General features: G+C 38.1%; 1 protein-coding gene across 9 annotated transcripts in view; it reads right to left on the bottom strand.

Annotated features, from left to right (window-relative positions):
• The window catches only part of TUSC3 (tumor suppressor candidate 3), a 209,305-nt gene that overhangs the window by 67,723 nt on the left and 123,966 nt on the right, over positions 1–17,616 (bottom strand). The gene's annotated exons all lie outside the window — the stretch shown is intronic.

Raw genomic sequence — 17,616 nt, 5'->3', positions numbered from 1 at the left:
TCTTCCTGTGTTCTCTTACAGCTCTTTGAGCATCTTTACAGCAATTGCTTTGAATTCTTTGTTGGCAGTTCCTGGATCCCTACTTCTTTGGGACCAATTACTGGAGGTTTATTGTATTATTTGGTGGAGTCATGTTTCCCTGATTCTCTGTGATTCCTGGCGACTTGCATAGATGTCTAAGTATTTTTAAGAAGAAGCCACCGTTCCAGATTTCGTGAACTAATTTTGATACAGAAAAAGTTATCATGGATGGGGCGTAGTGGCATCTGCTGTTACTCTGGGTCTTGTGGTCCAGAGCACCAGGTACGTATGTGTGCGCATGTGTCTGTGTTTGTGGTGGGGACCAGACCCAGTGCTGCTTCTACTCAGGCTGCTGGACCTGGTGGTAGGGGTAATTAACAGGGAATCTAGGCTTGCACTTGCACGGCAGACCCCTGAACTAACTGCCCACATGGCTCTCAAGTTCCTCGGAAGCTGGGGAAGGACTCAAGACCGCTGATGTCTCACCCTCGCGAGATGCAGAGGACCATGATGACTGCTGTTGCAGTTTCAGGGCTGCAGCAGGGGTAGGGAGGGGTTCAGGTGGCTGGTGTCAGCAAACAGAAACACCCCTGGAGTGGAAGATGGCAGAATGTTCAAGGAGTCCCTGGCGGCTGTGCTGGCTATTGGCTCTGTCAGTGGCAAAATCTGCCGAGTTGGTCTTCAGAGCAGGTCTCTGTGAAACGCAGTCATTAGCACTGCATTTGTGCTGGTAACAGCCTCTGCTTTTCCTCCTTGATTTTGTTGGCTCTGTAAATCTCAGCTTTGTTGTTATGGGTGAGGTAAAGCTGAAGCAGACCATTATACAGGGTCTCAAAAGGATGAAGTAGCTATTTGCTTTTCCTTTTTAGGCTAAAGGAATTCTTTCTAGCTGGAAAGTTGCTTCCTGGTGCTGAACAATGCCAGCATGAGGGATGGAGTGATACAGGCAAAATGAAACTATTTCCCTTCTAGTGAGATTTTCGCAGGTTTTTTGTTCTACTGTGTTGCTGCTGCTGCTGCTGCTGCTGCTAAGTCACTTCAGTCGTGTCCGACTCTGTGTGACCCCATAGACGGAAGCCCACCAGGCTCCCCCGTCCCTGGGATTCTCCAGGCAAGAACACTGGAGTGGGTTGCCATTTCCTTCTCCAATGTGTGAAAGTGGAAAGTGAAAAGTGAAAGTGAAGTCGCTCAGTCGTGTCCGACCCTTAGCGACCCCACGGACTGCAGCCTACCAGGCTCCTCCATCCATGGGATTTTCTAGGCAATAGAACTGGAGTGGCTTGCCATTGCCTTCTCCGACTGTGTTGCTAAAACTTGCCAAGTGGACTTTCTAGGTCTTCCAGAGCAATTTTTATTTATGGATAGCAGTCCAGTCATTGATTTTTATGAGGGCACATGAGGGATTGGGGTACCAGGTTTTGCTACGTTGCCATGAGCACTTCTAAGTCATTAATTATGTTGGATCATACTACTACTCCTGCTAATGCTAGATTTTGATAGTTGGAGACTTAAACAAATCCAGGTTGTCTAGAATTTTATTAGCATTAATGAAATAGCAAAAAAAAAATGAGAGAAAGAGATAAAGAGAACTATGAAAGTTTGAAATTTTCTAGAACCACAGCAAATATAAGTGTTTGGAAAAAGACAAAAAACTTTATCTAAAACAAGAATGTCTTTAGTCATGACTTGATAATGAGTTAATGAAGTACAGATTATAGCTCAATGAGAAAGTATAGTTAAAGAATTGTTAGTTATATTTACAATGTATTATTATAAAATATATTGAAGATGATCCATGCTTTCAGAACTCAATATATTAACCAACAGGCAAACTAAAGAAAAAGAATGGTTTCTGGTCATCAAAACTTAAATATAAGCAGTCTAGAAATATCATGAAGGCTATCACAGTAAAATATTTGAAAACCACTTCATTTTTATATAAAAATGGAAAGTTACTGAAAAAATATCTTAAATACGAAAATAGTGTTAGATACTATAACAACCTAATAGCAAATGTTATTTTGAAATGTAAGTTTCAAACAATTTAGGTACCATACATTACCACTGGATCATCGAAAAAGCAAGAGAGTTCCAGAAAAACATCTACTTTTGCCTTATTGACTACACCAAAGCCTTTGACTGTGTGAACCACCAGACTACCTTACCTGCTTCTGAGAAATCTATATGCAGGCCAAGAAGCAACAGTTAGAACCGGAGATGGAACAACAGAGTGGTTCCAAATCGGGAAAGGAGTACGTCAAGGCCGTATATTGTCACCCTGCTTATTTAACTTATATGCAGAGTACATCATGCAAAACACTGGGCTGGATGAAGCACAAGCTGGAATCAAGACTGCAGGGAGAAACAGCAATAATCTCAGATATGCATATGATACCACCCTTATGGCAGAAAACGAAGAAGTTTTAAAGAGCCTCTTGATGAAAGTGAGAGAGAAGAGTGACAAAGCTGGCTTAAAACTCAACATTCAGAAAACTAAGAACATGGCATCCGGTCCCATCACTTCATGGCAAAGAGATGGGCAAACAATGGAATCAGTGAGAGATTTTATTTTGGGGGGGGCTCCAAAATCACTGCAGATGGTGACTGCAGCCATGAAATTAAAAGATGCTTGCTCCTTGAAAGAAAAGCTATGACCAACCTTAACAGCTTATTAATAGACATTGCTTTGCCAACAGTGGTCTGTCTAGTCAAAACTATGGTTTTTCCAGTAGTCATGTATGGATGTGAGAGTTGGACTGTAAAGAAACCTGAGCGCTGAAGAATTGATGCTTTTGAACTGCGGTGTTGGAGAAGACTCTTTGAGAGTCCCTTGGACTGCAAGGAGATCAACCAGTCAATTCTAAAGGAAATCAGCCCTGAATATTCTTTGGAAGGACTGATGTTGAAGCTGAAACTCCAATACTCTGGCCACCTGATGAGAAGAACCTACTCATTGGAAAAGACCTGATGCTGGGAAAGACTGAAGGTGGGAGGAGAAGGGAATGACAGAGGATGAGGATGAGATGGTTGGATGGCATCACTGACGCGATGGACATGAGTTTAAGGAGGCTCTGAGAGTTGGTGATGGACAGGGAAGCCTGACATGCCACAGTCCATGGGGTCGGAAAGAGTTGGACACAACTGAGCGACTAAATTGACATTATCACATATATAATAATGGAGACATTTCTTTTTCATTTTCATATGAGGTTTGAGATAGTTTGTATGAAGTTACCAGTTGCAGGACTTCTAAAGAACAATAAAATGGTATTGCATTCTATATTCTATCTTACACATTTTAAGTATTATTTAAATTTTAAAACATGTACCATATAATTTTGAGGAAATGAGAAGAAACCTTAGGTATTTAGTCTGCATATCCAATTAAACTGAACCTGACAGGTATGTACCTCAAAAAAAGAACACAATGGTGTGTTACAATTTCATATAATGGGAAAAGCATTCCTGATGATTTACAGTTTACATTTTAAACCTGAAATTGTTACTTAAAGATTTAACAAGTTTATAGATTGTAAATTAAATTTCAGACAAAATATAGTTAGTGACTGCTTATTTCATAATGTTCCCTTTATGTAAAAAAAAAAAAAACTATTTTATCTTTGAATGAGAAAAAACTATAATGTTACCTAACTTTCAAAGCTTTTCAAGGATTCTTGTAAGATTTGATGTAGGACACAATAATTCTGTTTCTTGGCGGAAATAAGATGTTGCTTTTCACAGTAAGCGTTTCTTCAGTACCTTTGCATTATTAACATAGCAACTCTGCTAGTACATCTATTATAGAATTCATTTTAGGCATGAGGCTTATTTAGAGTATTATAAATTACACAGTCTTTTAAAAGTTACACTCAGAGATAAAAGATCAGAAGTTATAGTAGAGGCAAGCAATATTTAAAAATTGCTTTAAAACATTTTATGGTATATACTTTTTTGTGAGAGTCCTTTTGTTCTTTTTTTATTTAATTGGAGGATAACTGCTTAACAATGTCGTGTTGGTTTCTGCTGTAAAACAACATGAATCAGCTGGAAGTATACATACATCCCTTCCCCCTTGAGTGTTCCTCCCACACCTCTAGGTGATCACAGAGCAGCAAGATGAGCTCCCTGTGTCTACAGCAGCTCCCCTCTAGCTGTCTGTCTGACACACGCTAATGTGTGTACGACAATGCTACTCTTTCAATTTGTCCTACCTTCCTGTTCCCCCACTGTGTCCACAGGTCTATTCCCTACGTATGTGTATTCTGCCCTGCAAACAGGTTCATCAATACCATTTTTCTAGGTTTCATGTATATGTGTTAATATACGATATTTGTCTTTCTCTTTCTGACTTACTACACTATGACAGACTCTAGGTTCATGTACCTCTGTACAACTGATTCAATTTTCTTCATTATGGCTGAGTAATATTTCACTGTATACTTTGTATTTTAATACACAATAAATCCAAGTCAGACAAGTCCAAGTTTTTCAAACAGATTAAATTTTAGCAAGGTAAGGAATAAACAATTACAACCCATATAAGTAAATTACCAGTAGACTATTAGATATAATTATATGTCTAGAAATAATTTCATACATAATTGTTTGTATACTATATGTAGTCAGTGGTCTCCTAGTGAGTGAGCAGAACAAAATTAAAACATTATTTTCTCATATTAACCTAAGAACAGGCCGAAAAAAAAACAACTTTGACATGTTATAAATAGCTAGAACACAGACAGCCTTATCAGCCCAAATACAGAATAAAATGTACAGAATCCATCAGGTTTGATCATTTTATGTGAATGTTCTTTGGCTCATCCTATTCATTCATTCAAGTCTGTATAAATCTTATTTAAAAAAAAGAACTACAAAGATAAGTAACATTCCAATTCTGTGTCCAAGGTAATTTCATTTTATGAGTGGACATATTATGCAAAAATATTTAAGATTGAAAAAAATGAATATGACAAATAACTACCATGGCCATTCAGAATTGGAAAACTCTATATTCATCCAAGATAAAAGGAAATGATTTCATTAAAAAAAAATGACTTCATTCATTCAAAAAAACGACTTCATTTTACAAGCATAGAAAAGGAGGAATGCCATTCCACAATGATAATATTTACAGTAAAAGAAAATGTGCCGTGGCTTCATTGTTAACAAGAATTTAACAAAATACATCAGACTGGTTTTTCTACGTGAGTCCTCTTCTTTGGGCTATTTTACTATTTAGCTAAAATGACACCAAAAGTTTAATAATAATATTTAGGGGGAGGGAAGAAATAAGAAAGAATGCAGGAAGTGGGACACACACAGAGACAATGATTTTATTGCTACTTCAAAATAGTTAGCATGATGTCTCCAAAATAATGGGACCTTTCTCCAATGCAGACTTATTGTTTCCTTCTCTTAGGGTTTTTAATCATTCACAAATTTTAGCCTATGTGACCAAATCACCCTGTGCCATATTTTTTAATATAAGACGGGCAAAGTATATTTTGATTCTCTATTTTGGTAAGTATATGTGACACATTTGATGTAGTGCTTAAGATTTTATGGGGAAGAAACATTAAATATATAGAAACACTAAAACTTCTTTTAATGTAACCTAATACTTAAATTTAGAACTGGACATGGAACAACAGACTGGTTCCAAATAGGAAAAGGTGTACGTCAAGGTTGTATATTGTCACCTTGCTTATTTAACTTATACGCAGAGTACATCATAAGGAACGCTGGACTGGAAGAAGCACAAGCTGGAATCAAGATTGCTGGGAGAAATATCAATAATCTCAGATATGCAGATGATACTACCCTTATGGCAGAAAGTGAAGAGGAACTCAAAAGCCTCTTGATGAAAGTGAAAGAGGAGAGTGAAAAGGTTGGCTTGAAGCTCAACATTCAGAAAACAAATATCATGGCATCTGGTCCCATCACTTCATGGGAAATAGATGGAAAAACAGTGGAAACAGTGTCAGACTTTATTTTTTGGGGCTCCAAAATCACTGCAGATGCTGATTGCAGCCATGAAATTAAAAGACGCTTGCTCCTTGGAAGGAAAGTTATGACCAACCTAGATAGTATATTAAAAAGCAGAGACATTACTTTGCCAACCAAGGTCCGTCTAGTCAAGGCAATGGTTTTTCCTGTGGTCATGTATGGATGTGAGAGTTGGACTGTGAAGAAAGCTGATCGCCGAAGAATCGATGCTTTTGAACTGTGGTGTTGGAGAAGACTCTTGAGAGTCCCTTATACTGCAAGGAGATCCAACCAGTCCATTCTAAAGGAGATCAATCCTGGATGTTCATTGGAGGGACTGATGCTAAAGCTGAAGCTGCAATACTTTGGCCACCTCATGCGACGAGTTGACTCACTGGAAAAGACTCTGATGCTGGGAAAGGTTGGGGGCGGGAGGAGAAGGGGACGACGAAGAATGAGATGGCTGGATGGCATCACCGACTCTGTGGATATGAGTTTGAGTGTACTCCGGGAGTTGGTGATGGACAGGGAGGCCTGGCGTGCTGTGATTCATGGGGTCGCGGAGAGTCGGACACGACTGAGCGACTGAACTGAACACTTAAATTTTACACAAATTTTCTCATGGCTCCTAATCTTTATATGGAAAGATGGTATGAATATGAATACTGAAATAATTTTGGACTACTAAATTTCATGCAAGCTTATAAAAATTGTTTTTAAATCATTGATTGGCATTTTAGAGAATCAAAATATGATGATACTGGAAAATACACAATGAATAAGACATTCTGACTTACTGAAATTTACATGGCCTTATTTTGAGGTTGGAGAGATACAATTCTAAATGCTTTTTTTCAAATTAGAATATATATGCTTATTATGAGTTATGTTTAATATAATTATTTTAATTCAATTTTATTGATAGTATGAGAATAATTTCCTTGGTTTTTAATGACCACAGGGGTCTATTTATTTAGTACATTATTCTTTACAATATACTAAATAATTTACCAAAACTGGAAAAAATTTAAATAATACCAACCAGTTAGCAAATAACTTATCCCTTTCTTTGTGTGTGAGTCAATTCTCCTTGCTTTTGTTTTTTTACTCCTTTCTCTGAAATCACATTTATTCTGGATTCTCAGTGTTAGATGAAGTCTGACACTGTAAAACACTCTCATTTTGTACTTCTATAATCCCTTTGGGTATATGTTTTAAAGGTTTTAATTACAAAGTACAAACAAACCTTAGGAGGGAAACTACTTTTTTTCCAGACACAGTTAATGTTTTTGAAAGCCTGAAAATAAATGTGAGTTTCTGTTTGCAAAGAAAGATTTATCTATTCAGATTTATTTTTATTTAATATATATCATGTGTGAAATGTTTTGACAGATGGTGAGGGTACAAATCACATGGTGGTGGTGGTGGTTTAGTCGCTAAGCCGTGTCTGACTCTTGTGATCCCATGGTCTATAGCCCGCCAGGCTCCTCTGTCCATGGGATTCTCCAGGTAAGAATACTGGAGTGGGCTGCCATTCCCTTCTCCACAAATCACTCACATGGCCCTTCTTAATTAATTCTCAGGATTGTTAGCAGCAACAGTTAAAGAAAGTAAAGGAACAGTTTGGACTGGCTTCAGAAGCTGGTGTAGATCAGTGAATTTAGTATCAAGAATGCATACTTGATGGTGAAAGTCAAAGCCAGGTGTAGATACAGCAGAGAGAAGCAATAGATGCTAGAGACAAAGGCAAAGACCTTTTCCAATGGCCAACTAGACACAAAAAATGTTAAAAATCAAAAGAAAAAGGCAAAGCTTGTCAGGAAAAAAGATGCAAGATCACAGCAATCAGGGAACTGAGGCAACAGTTTAAAACAATTCGGTTTCTAATACAGTGCAAAGCTTTATTGACTGACACACTGGGTAAACTAGGTTCACTGTATCTCTCCACTGGTCTATCAGTCCTGTGATGCAGCTGTACTACGAGGGCAAATACAGTACCTGCCACTTAATGGGCCCTCAACAAACATTTATTGGATGGAAAAATAAAGGAGTAAATACATGAAAAGGCAGAACTGCAATTCCAAACTCTACTGTAAGTTTTCTGCATACCTTTACATTATCTTTCTGATATTTTTATTTAAAATTTGTCATTACAAGTTGACATCCTCTTTGCTGGTGGTATAGAGATGGGAATAAAACTACTGAATATCCTAGATCAAATTAACTGTTAGTTTAAATAAGCCTATATAGTTTTCAATTTAGGACTAAACATGTGTTCCTCAAAGAGGTGGCATATGCAGAATTTCTAAGGCATGAGTGTGTGTGTGTGCAGCACTGGGGAAGGTATGAGACTACAGGACTACCTGAGACACAGAAAAAGCGCTACATTAGCATTAACAACAGCATGCATTTTGGCAACAAGATGCTTTTGCATGCGCAAGTAGAATACAGCTCTCAGTTACATTCACAACTGAAGTCTAACACAGTGCAATATTGGGAATATATATGGCAAATCCATAGCAATCCTCAGGCAGCAGCTAAATACCAAATCCTAAAAATAAGAGGCCAGTACATTTGTTTATGGTGAGAGTTATCATCTAGGCACAAGCTTTATTTTCCTGAATGCGTGTCACTGCGATTATTGTTGTTTTTTTTTTAACAGCAAATGTCTTAATGTTCCATGTAACCATACACTTATATAGATTCCCTTTAGCTACACAGTAATGACTGTTTTTGTGATGACTTTCATGCTGTTAAGTAGGCCATTAGTACTTGACTTGGCCATTATATAGCAGCTTAATAATGACAAAGAAAACAAACTGGCAAATCAGCACAGTATCACACTGCCTATACTATTTTCTTTCCATTCTTTGTATTCATTTACACATCAGTTCAATGCAGTGAAACTCTGATAACGTTTTTAGATCCTGCAGACATGTTTTATTTTACAATTAATATATGAAAATGGGAACGGTCACCAGCCTTACAAATACATATTTGCTAAGCTGATAGCTAAATGCAGACCCAACAGCATATGCCTCGGTCTTTTAAGCTTGTCTGATCCAATTATCTCAGTTCAGTTAGAAAACGGGACTATTAAAGTTAAATCAGAAGTTCAGAGCCGACACAGGCCCATTATATGTTGATTCTGTTGATGGCCATGAACTCTGCACCAGCTGCCCAGTGTTTCCCAAAGGAGTATACATATGCTGACCCCAGGGCAAATGAGCACTGTGGGTACAAGGCCGAGAAGACTGCAATGCAGCCCCCTTCCGGACAAGACAACGCAAAACACAGGGCCGCTTAACAGCATCAGTAACCAGTCTTCTGTAAGGGAACAAATAATAGGCTAAAACCATTTCTGATAGGTATTTGTAAGTGTGTATATATTTTTACACTTTTCCCTAGAGGACTGTCTACAAGACAAACACTACATTGACTTTAAAAATTATCCATAATTGGTGAGACATTTTTATTATTTGTCGTTATTTTTTTTTTTGTCAAAGAATGGTATATTAAAAAGACCAATTGAAAACTAGGCCTCTTCATGATTTTCTCCTCTGCTTTGGAATCTACTACTAACAAAGAATAAACTTGGCACATTACTGAAGGTGGTGGTGCGAGCCATCTTCAAGGGCACCACCTGGCAACCCAGCCTGGCTTCCCCCAGCAGCACCTGCGTTTCTGTGTCTGAGGGGCTTTAAAAGTTGAGGTCCACCAGTGCAGGCAAGGAATGCCTTCTCCAGGAAACAGCACTCAACGAGTGACTGATAAGAGCTGGTGTAGAGCTTAGGTCCCCTCGCCACTTGGACGGGAAAATCACTGGGTGTGTTCTGCACTGGCTCCCAGAGACCCCCAAGCAGTATTAGGCTTCAGGACCCACAGCGTTCACTGGAGGGATAAAGCGTCTTTGACTCCCTCCCCTCCTGAACTCAGCTTCCCGCCCCTCTCCCGTTTCCTTCACCTCCCTGTGAACTACTTTCAACTCACTGTCGTCTTGGAGTCTGTTTTGGGAGGAACCCAAACCAAGACTGGAGTGTTTCCGACTCTCAAAAGCGCTCATACATCCACTGTCACATTTCATCTCACAGACACAAGGCAGGAGAAGAGGCACCAAGCAACGTCCCCCAGGACACAGCTGGCAAGAGGCAGAACCTGGGAAGACACCAACCCCGTTTCCTTTCCTTCTGTTTCTCTTCGCTGTACACTTCAGGACAAAGACATAAAAATGACTCTGTGGGCCTGAGGATCAATTTTACTCTCTTATGTAAGCACCCCTTTTTAAGCATATACAAAATGCTCGAGGTTCAGTTCAGTTCAGTCGCTCAGTCGTGTCCGACTCTCCGCGACCCCATGAATCACAGCACGCCAGGCCTCCCTGTCCATCACCAACTCCCGGAGTACACTCAAACTCATGTCCACAGAGTCGGTGATGCCATCCAGCCATCTCATTCTCTGTCGTCCCCTTCTCCTCCCGCCCCCAACCTTTCCCAGCATCAGAGTCTTTTCCAGTGAGTCAACTCGTCGCATGAGGTGGCCAAAGTATTGCAGCTTCAGCTTTAGCATCAGTCCCTCCAATGAACATCCAGGATTGATCTCCTTTAGAATGGACTGGTTGGATCTCCTTGCAGTATAAGGGACTCTCAAGAGTCTTCTCCAACACCACAGTTCAAAAGCATCGATTCTTCGGCGATCAGCCTTCTTCACAGTCCAACTCTCACATCCATACATGACCACAGGAAAAACCATTGCCTTGACTAGACGGACCTTGGTTGGCAAAGTAATGTCTCTGCTTTTTAATATACTATCAAGGTTGGTCATAACTTTCCTTCCAAGGAGCAAGCGTTTTTTAATTTCATGGCTGCAATCAGCATCTGCAGTGATTTTGGAGCCCAAAAAAACAAAGTCTGACACTGTTTCCACTGTTTTTCCATCTATTTCCCATGAAGTGATGGGACCAGATGCCATGATCTTTGTTTTCTGAATGTTGAGCTTCAAGCCAACCTTTTCACTCTCCTCTTTCACTTTCATCAAGAGGCCTTTGAGTTCCTCTTCACTTTCTGCCATAAGGGTGGTGTTAAACCATGTTTATTTACTAAGACAGATTAAAGGGAACAACTGTAGCCTGAACACTGACATAAAAATCATATTTAGTGACAGCATTCAATACGCACAGCCATCCCAAACATTAAACCATAGGTCAGTGTGATCCTATGCACTCGTGGGTTACTTCAATTTCTAAAAAAATAATTTTTTAAAGAAAGTCATCTTTTAGGTATAAATGCTACATGGGATGGTTTTCTGGGATGCAAAATAAGGAAACAAAATTATATTTAAGGTTCTCACAGCTCTGAAACAGGGTTTCTCCTCAACGCTGACCAGGTGCTTCCTCCTTGTGAGCCATAGGCGCTGCACTGAGGGAGGCTGCGCGCCTCGCCCGGCCTTGAACACTAGGTGCCAGTAGAGAGCACATGCCCCCACCGTGTGACAACCAAAAGGAATCCAGAAACTACCAAGGGTCCCGAGGTAGGGGGTGGGAGTGGGAATTCATCCCCTCTGGTATGACGCATAGTTCCACAGCCCAAACATCCCCCGACTATTTCACCAGACAGCTATAAGGGCAGCAGAGTTTAATGCGGCGTTGGAACAGAAACCATTTAAACCTAGCCTGAAATTTTACAAATGAGGAAAAGCTCAAGTCCTGGTAACATTCATCTAACGTTACAGGGTTCCAAAGTTATTAAAAAAAAAAACAACAACAACTTTATAACTTTGTGGAAGTGGAAGAAGTAACAATGGGCATGAAGCTAATGCTTCGGAAACATGACTTAATGCTGTTTTACAGAAAAAACCATTGTTTTTCATGTTTGGGACCAACAATGGAACCTGTTATCATTGAGCTTGTCTTTCCCAGGCTTCCACAGTGACTCATGGTAAAGAATCTGCCTGCAATACCGGAAACCCATGTTTGATCCCTGGGTCGGGAAGATCTCCTGGAGAAGGAAATGGCAACGCACTCCAGTATTCTTGCCTGGAGAATCCATGGAGAGAGGAGCCTTGTGGGCTACTGTCCACGGGATTGCAAAGAGTCAGACACGACTGAGTGACTATCACTCATCATCACTCATCCCACTAGTAGCTCTATACAATCCTGATAGCATGAGGAAGAACAGGAGACTTCTGGTTAAGATGAGACATAGGACATGCGAAGTAAAATAGATGTACGCATATTGATGGAAACTTAAAACTCTGAGGAAGTTCAGAAGCACAAAGAAACTATATACCAATGTCCATTTCAATAAATTCAGATGTTAATATTATATGAATAATAATAGTTAACAATCTCCTGTGCTTTGGGATGATTTGGGCTTAGTTAGCTTTACTTTGTAATTCTGCTGCTAGCTTTGCATTTTGATGAATCTCTATGAGTATTTAACACGAAGGAAGGCAGATGAATATCAGGCCATCATCTTAACCCTGAAACTCTCTCTTTACTTCTGTTTCATTGTCATCGTTATGGGCTCATCTCAGGAACGTTGCTGTTCAGTTGCTCAATCGTGTCTGACCCTTTGAGACCCCACGAACTGCAGCATGCCAGGCTTCCCTGTCCTTCACAATCTCCCAGAGTTTGCTCAAACTCATGTCCACTGAATTAGTGATGCTATCCAGCCATCTCATCCACTGTTGTCCCCTTCTCCTCCCACCTTCAATCTTTCCCAGCATCACAGTCTTTTCCAAAGAGTTGGCTCTTCGCATCAGGTGGCCAAAGTATTGGAGTTTCAGCTTCAGCATCAGTCCTTCCAGTGAATATTCAGGGTTGGTTTCCTTTAGGATTGACTGGTTTGATCTCCGTGCCGTCTAAGGGACTCTCAAGAGTCTTCTTCAGCACCACAGTTCGAAGGAATCAATTCTTTGGCACTCAGCCTTTTCTATTGTCCAGCTCTCACATCCATACATGACTACTGGAAAAACCATAGCCTTGACTATACCAAACTTTGTGGGCAAAGTAATGTCTCTACTTCTTAATATACTGCCTAGGTTTGTCATAGTTTTTCTTCCAAGGAGCAGGCATCTTTTAATTTCATGGCTGCAGTCACCATCGACAGTGATTTTGGAGCCCAAGAAAATAAAGTCTGTCCCTGTTTCCACTGTTTCCCTATCTATGTGCGATGAAGTGATGGGACCAGATGCCATTATCTTTGTTTTTGAATGCTGAGTTTTAAGCCTGATTTTTCATTCTCCTCTTTAACCTTCATCAAGAGGCTATTTAATTTCTCTTCGCTTGCTGCCATAGGGGTGGTGTCATCTGCATATCTGAGGTTACTGATATTTCTCCTGGCAATCTTGATTCCAGCTTGTGCTTCATCCAGCAGGGCATTTTGCATGATGTACTCTGTATATAAGTTAAATAAGCAGGGTGACAATATACAACCTTGACGTACTCCTTTCACAGTTTTGATCCAGTCCATTGTTTCATGTCTGGATCTAACTATTGCTTCTTGACCTGCACACAGGTTTCACAAGAGACAGGCAAGGTGGTCTCAGGAATGTACATAGACCCATTCTCTGTGTTAAACTGTGTGTATGTACGTAGGTTTTGTATGGTATTTATATGGTATTTTATTGATGCAAGAAAAGGCCATTCAGTTCTCAGTGGCCTTTCAATCTCTCTGCTTATAGTATGAATGACCAGTCTGGCATTGAATGTTCTACATCTCCTATTTGTCGTAACTTTACAGCCTATTTCAACAGCATTCTCTTTAATCTGTTACCTATAAGAAGACAGTTTGCTTAAATATATGCTTTCTCTCTGACATGAAAACTACAAAGGGGTAGTATTTATTGATATCTATTTTTTTTAATAATACTCTAGATTTTCATAATGAGAACTTATTAATAATTTTAAGATCAGAAACTTCAAAAGCAAAAGCTGAAAGAAAAAGATTCATATTTCAAAAAATAATGAGAGGAATCAGATAATAGAGAAAAACAGTATCTTTAAACCTCTAGGGTCTTATTAGGCATTAGTCATTTTATTTAAAAGGATTATGTTCGTCAAGGTTATGGAGCTTTCATGACACTTCACCCTTAATTAATTAGTCAATCTCTATGCAGAAAATAGTAGGTACCAATTTGAATTCATAGACTAATCAGGGCCCTAAGATTTCCTGGAATTTCTGTCAAAAATTTAAAATAGATTTTAGCATCAAGAACCAAACACTACCCCATTACTATTAATAATATTTATGCCTAAACTTTATAAATATGTATTTTAAAATATTTAGTGTAATTATTATCAACTTAAGTCTCTGAATGAATCTCAATCACATATGAGATTGACCATTCTAATTCTGGCTTCTACTACTTAGACTATTTTTTTTCCTCATTTGTAAAATATCTGCTCTCTGATCTCACAGCATTATGCCTAAAAGGTATAAAACTAGATATAACAAAGCCAAAACCCATTAAAAACTCCCATGGTACAGGAAAAACAGCAAATTTTAAAAGTCCAGCATGAAAGAACTCACCATCATTCAGAATTCTGTTTAGAAACCAACTTCAGAAAAAGGGGGAAAAAAATCCCCCAACTATTTCTAGAAACCATAGAGACATTCTGAATATAATTTTAAAGTATTAACAAAGCTAATTCACTTTAACATTGAAATAATTCTTTATAAACAATTTTAATACAGTTTCTCAAACCATCTAAGACAAATCAAATAGTGGAAGCAAAACATTTTTAAAACTAATTCAGGAAAAATGAACAAAACTTAGAATTCAATTAGTTGTTACTTATGTGTAATACCTACCTAAAAATAAATCTTTAAAATATAAATGGTTATTCAATTATGTTACAAGTATGAAAAACACAATAAAAATACTGTTTCATATACCTTACTCCACTAAATGTGCCCTGGTCATCAAGAATTAATGCCAAATTACAAAATTCCTATATAAATATTCATAAGATACTCATTCTGTCATTTTATTCCATACCACTGAAAGAGATAAATAGCCTAATTATAGCTATTCTCAAAAACACAAATACTACATGGTGATTTCTTTTCAGAAATATAGGTTAAAATATGAAGAAATTACCAAAGAAGGAGAGTGCTAATTTTCAAGTTGTATCTTGAAATTTAAGCACATCTATTATTAAAAAAAAAATAACCTATTCACTATTATTATTCTAATGGACAAGCATTGTTTAAAGTATAATTCTTTGCCAGTAACCACTTGATGTTATACAGCAAAGTTAATCTTCTAGTTTGTTCAGGATTAGGAAAACACATTATTATGCAGATCAATTCATTAAAACAAAACTTAAATCACAGTTTTCTGTTTCAGTATACGTTGACATTATGCATACAAGAACGCAGGAAGGGATGTTTTTCTAAAATATGTTAAAATTTAAAACAAGAAGAGAGCTATATACCAAGGGACAACTTTAACGTGCCCCTTTAACCTGCCTTTGTCTACACTGCGTAGTAATTAACATCTCTCATCAGTCTAAAGCTGGATCCACATCTCTGGCCAAGAGCACATTCAAGCAATGCATTCTGTACCAAGAAGCCTCCTATATTTCCAAGACTTTCATGATTTTTTCCCTTCAATCCTAATACTTTATTCAAATATAAGAAAAAAATTCTATCTTTGTAAAAACAGAAGAGGGTGGAGAGTTTGGGACAAAATTCATCTTTTTTAATATCTCATCATTTCTGTAACGTTTGTTAAGGTGCTGAAAAGATAAGGTCCTAAATAGCTAAAATACACACATTAAAAGTTATATGCACTTTCAACGTATGTATTTTTCATTAACATACAAAGGTAAAGTTTTTTCTTTTAAAAATACAGAAAATACTGTTTCCTTTATGAGTCCCTCTGGGCCCTCACAGGACCTTCATCTACTGGCCACGCCATTCTCTACCTACAAAACAGTAATACAACAATGTGCAACAGGATAGAAACTTCTCTAAATCAATGGAGAAAATGTCTTTCCGATCTAATCTGAACCTTAAAATAAATGTTCCTGTCATGTTAACGTTACTAACTGGTTTATGCTAAATTAACAGGGACATGTTGATCCTATTACTCTTCTGACTAGTGAGAAAAAAGAAAGAATTAAGACAATCCAATTTAAGAAAACATCTCCTAGTGTCTTTATAATCTTTTAAGAAAACATTTATTGAGGACCAGCTGTGTGTAAGCGTAAAGATGAAAAACAAAAGAAACTCAATGGTAAGAATTTGACTAATGTAAGATACATAAATGGGATAACTACATGCTTCTAAGTAGGTAAAGGAACAAAGAATTTCTAATGTAATTAAATAATGCATTTCAGAGGGATGGCAAATTGACGATGAGCATGTTTTGACAGAAATGCCGGGTGGGAATGGAAGCACCAAAAAGCAGCACGTATTTAGGGGACAAGGGACAGTACAAATACACTAACATGGAGTTTCTCTGCAAAGCAGTAGTCTCAGGATGCAAATGAAGATTACAATGGGAGTATTAATGGAGAGCTACTTAGGATTTCCCACTTGACTGGAGTTAGCTTAGGTCCATTATATTGATATTTTAACTATAATCAGTGTGCTTTAGCAGTGTTCATCTAGTGGCCGAAAGTACTCATTTGAGAAGTCTAGTGCCCAGCATATATCCTGTTAGCAACAGACGGCATCCACGCGGTTGTCACTGTTAGTGCCAACTTTTTTGGAGCTTACTCCAATAAACTACATGTGAAGGGATGAGAGTCCATGACTTATCAAAGGAAAGGTTGAAATGGTAAGAAGATGACAGTGAGAATGAAGGATGACAGAATATGACACTCTAATATGCCACTTTGGCCTAAGAATTTATTTTAAGCTGAAGGCACTGAGATAAAGCAGAGATGAGATGAAGCAGATACAAGAAAAGTTCTCTGCCTTCTCCCATCTCCCTAAAAGCAGGAAGTCAGGAAAACTTGAAGAAAAGGGGACAATTTATTGCTTGATAATTACTTCCATTATTTTTTTTTGTAAAATCTAATTCTGAATAGTTCAGATACTCAAATTACTTCTCTAAGTAGTGACAGATTTCGAAAATTCATAGTACATCTAACAAAAAGCATATCTGGTTTGGAGTCTAACTTTGACTGTATATCCTAGACACCTACAGAGTATATCTGAAAATGTGACAACAATATGAGACCAAACTGGTTATTATAATATGCAGTGTCAGCGACTGCAACTCTACTTGTTTGCAACCAGTCCTTAGAGCCTAACTGAGTCACCAGGGAGCATACAGTCAATAAAATGAATGATATCCCTAAATCACAGTCCCACAAAGAAGCTCAAAGAAAGGCACAATCAATTTAGGAAGAAGAAACAAATAACTTGCCAGCTCTCTTTAATATTAAAGATACATGAAGTACTGTAAGCAATGAAGAATAAACCTCACAAGCTCACATTATACCATTATAGAGGAATCATAACATTATTTGCCACAGAATAACAGTATTCCATTCAGAACCGAATTTCAGAAATTAAGAATTTATTACCATTTTATGTGTGATTGTGTGGTACTATCATTAGATTTTTAAAGATAATCTTATTTTTTATAAATACCTGT

The sequence above is a fragment of the Moschus berezovskii genome, chromosome 26 (assembly GCF_049115385.1).
Source record: "Moschus berezovskii isolate FMDL1 chromosome 26, NW_MosBer_1.0, whole genome shotgun sequence".
Taxonomy (NCBI): Eukaryota; Metazoa; Chordata; class Mammalia; order Artiodactyla; family Moschidae; genus Moschus; species Moschus berezovskii.
The sequence above is the reverse complement of the archived record's forward strand: the minus strand, read 5'-3'. Positions and strand labels throughout refer to the sequence as shown.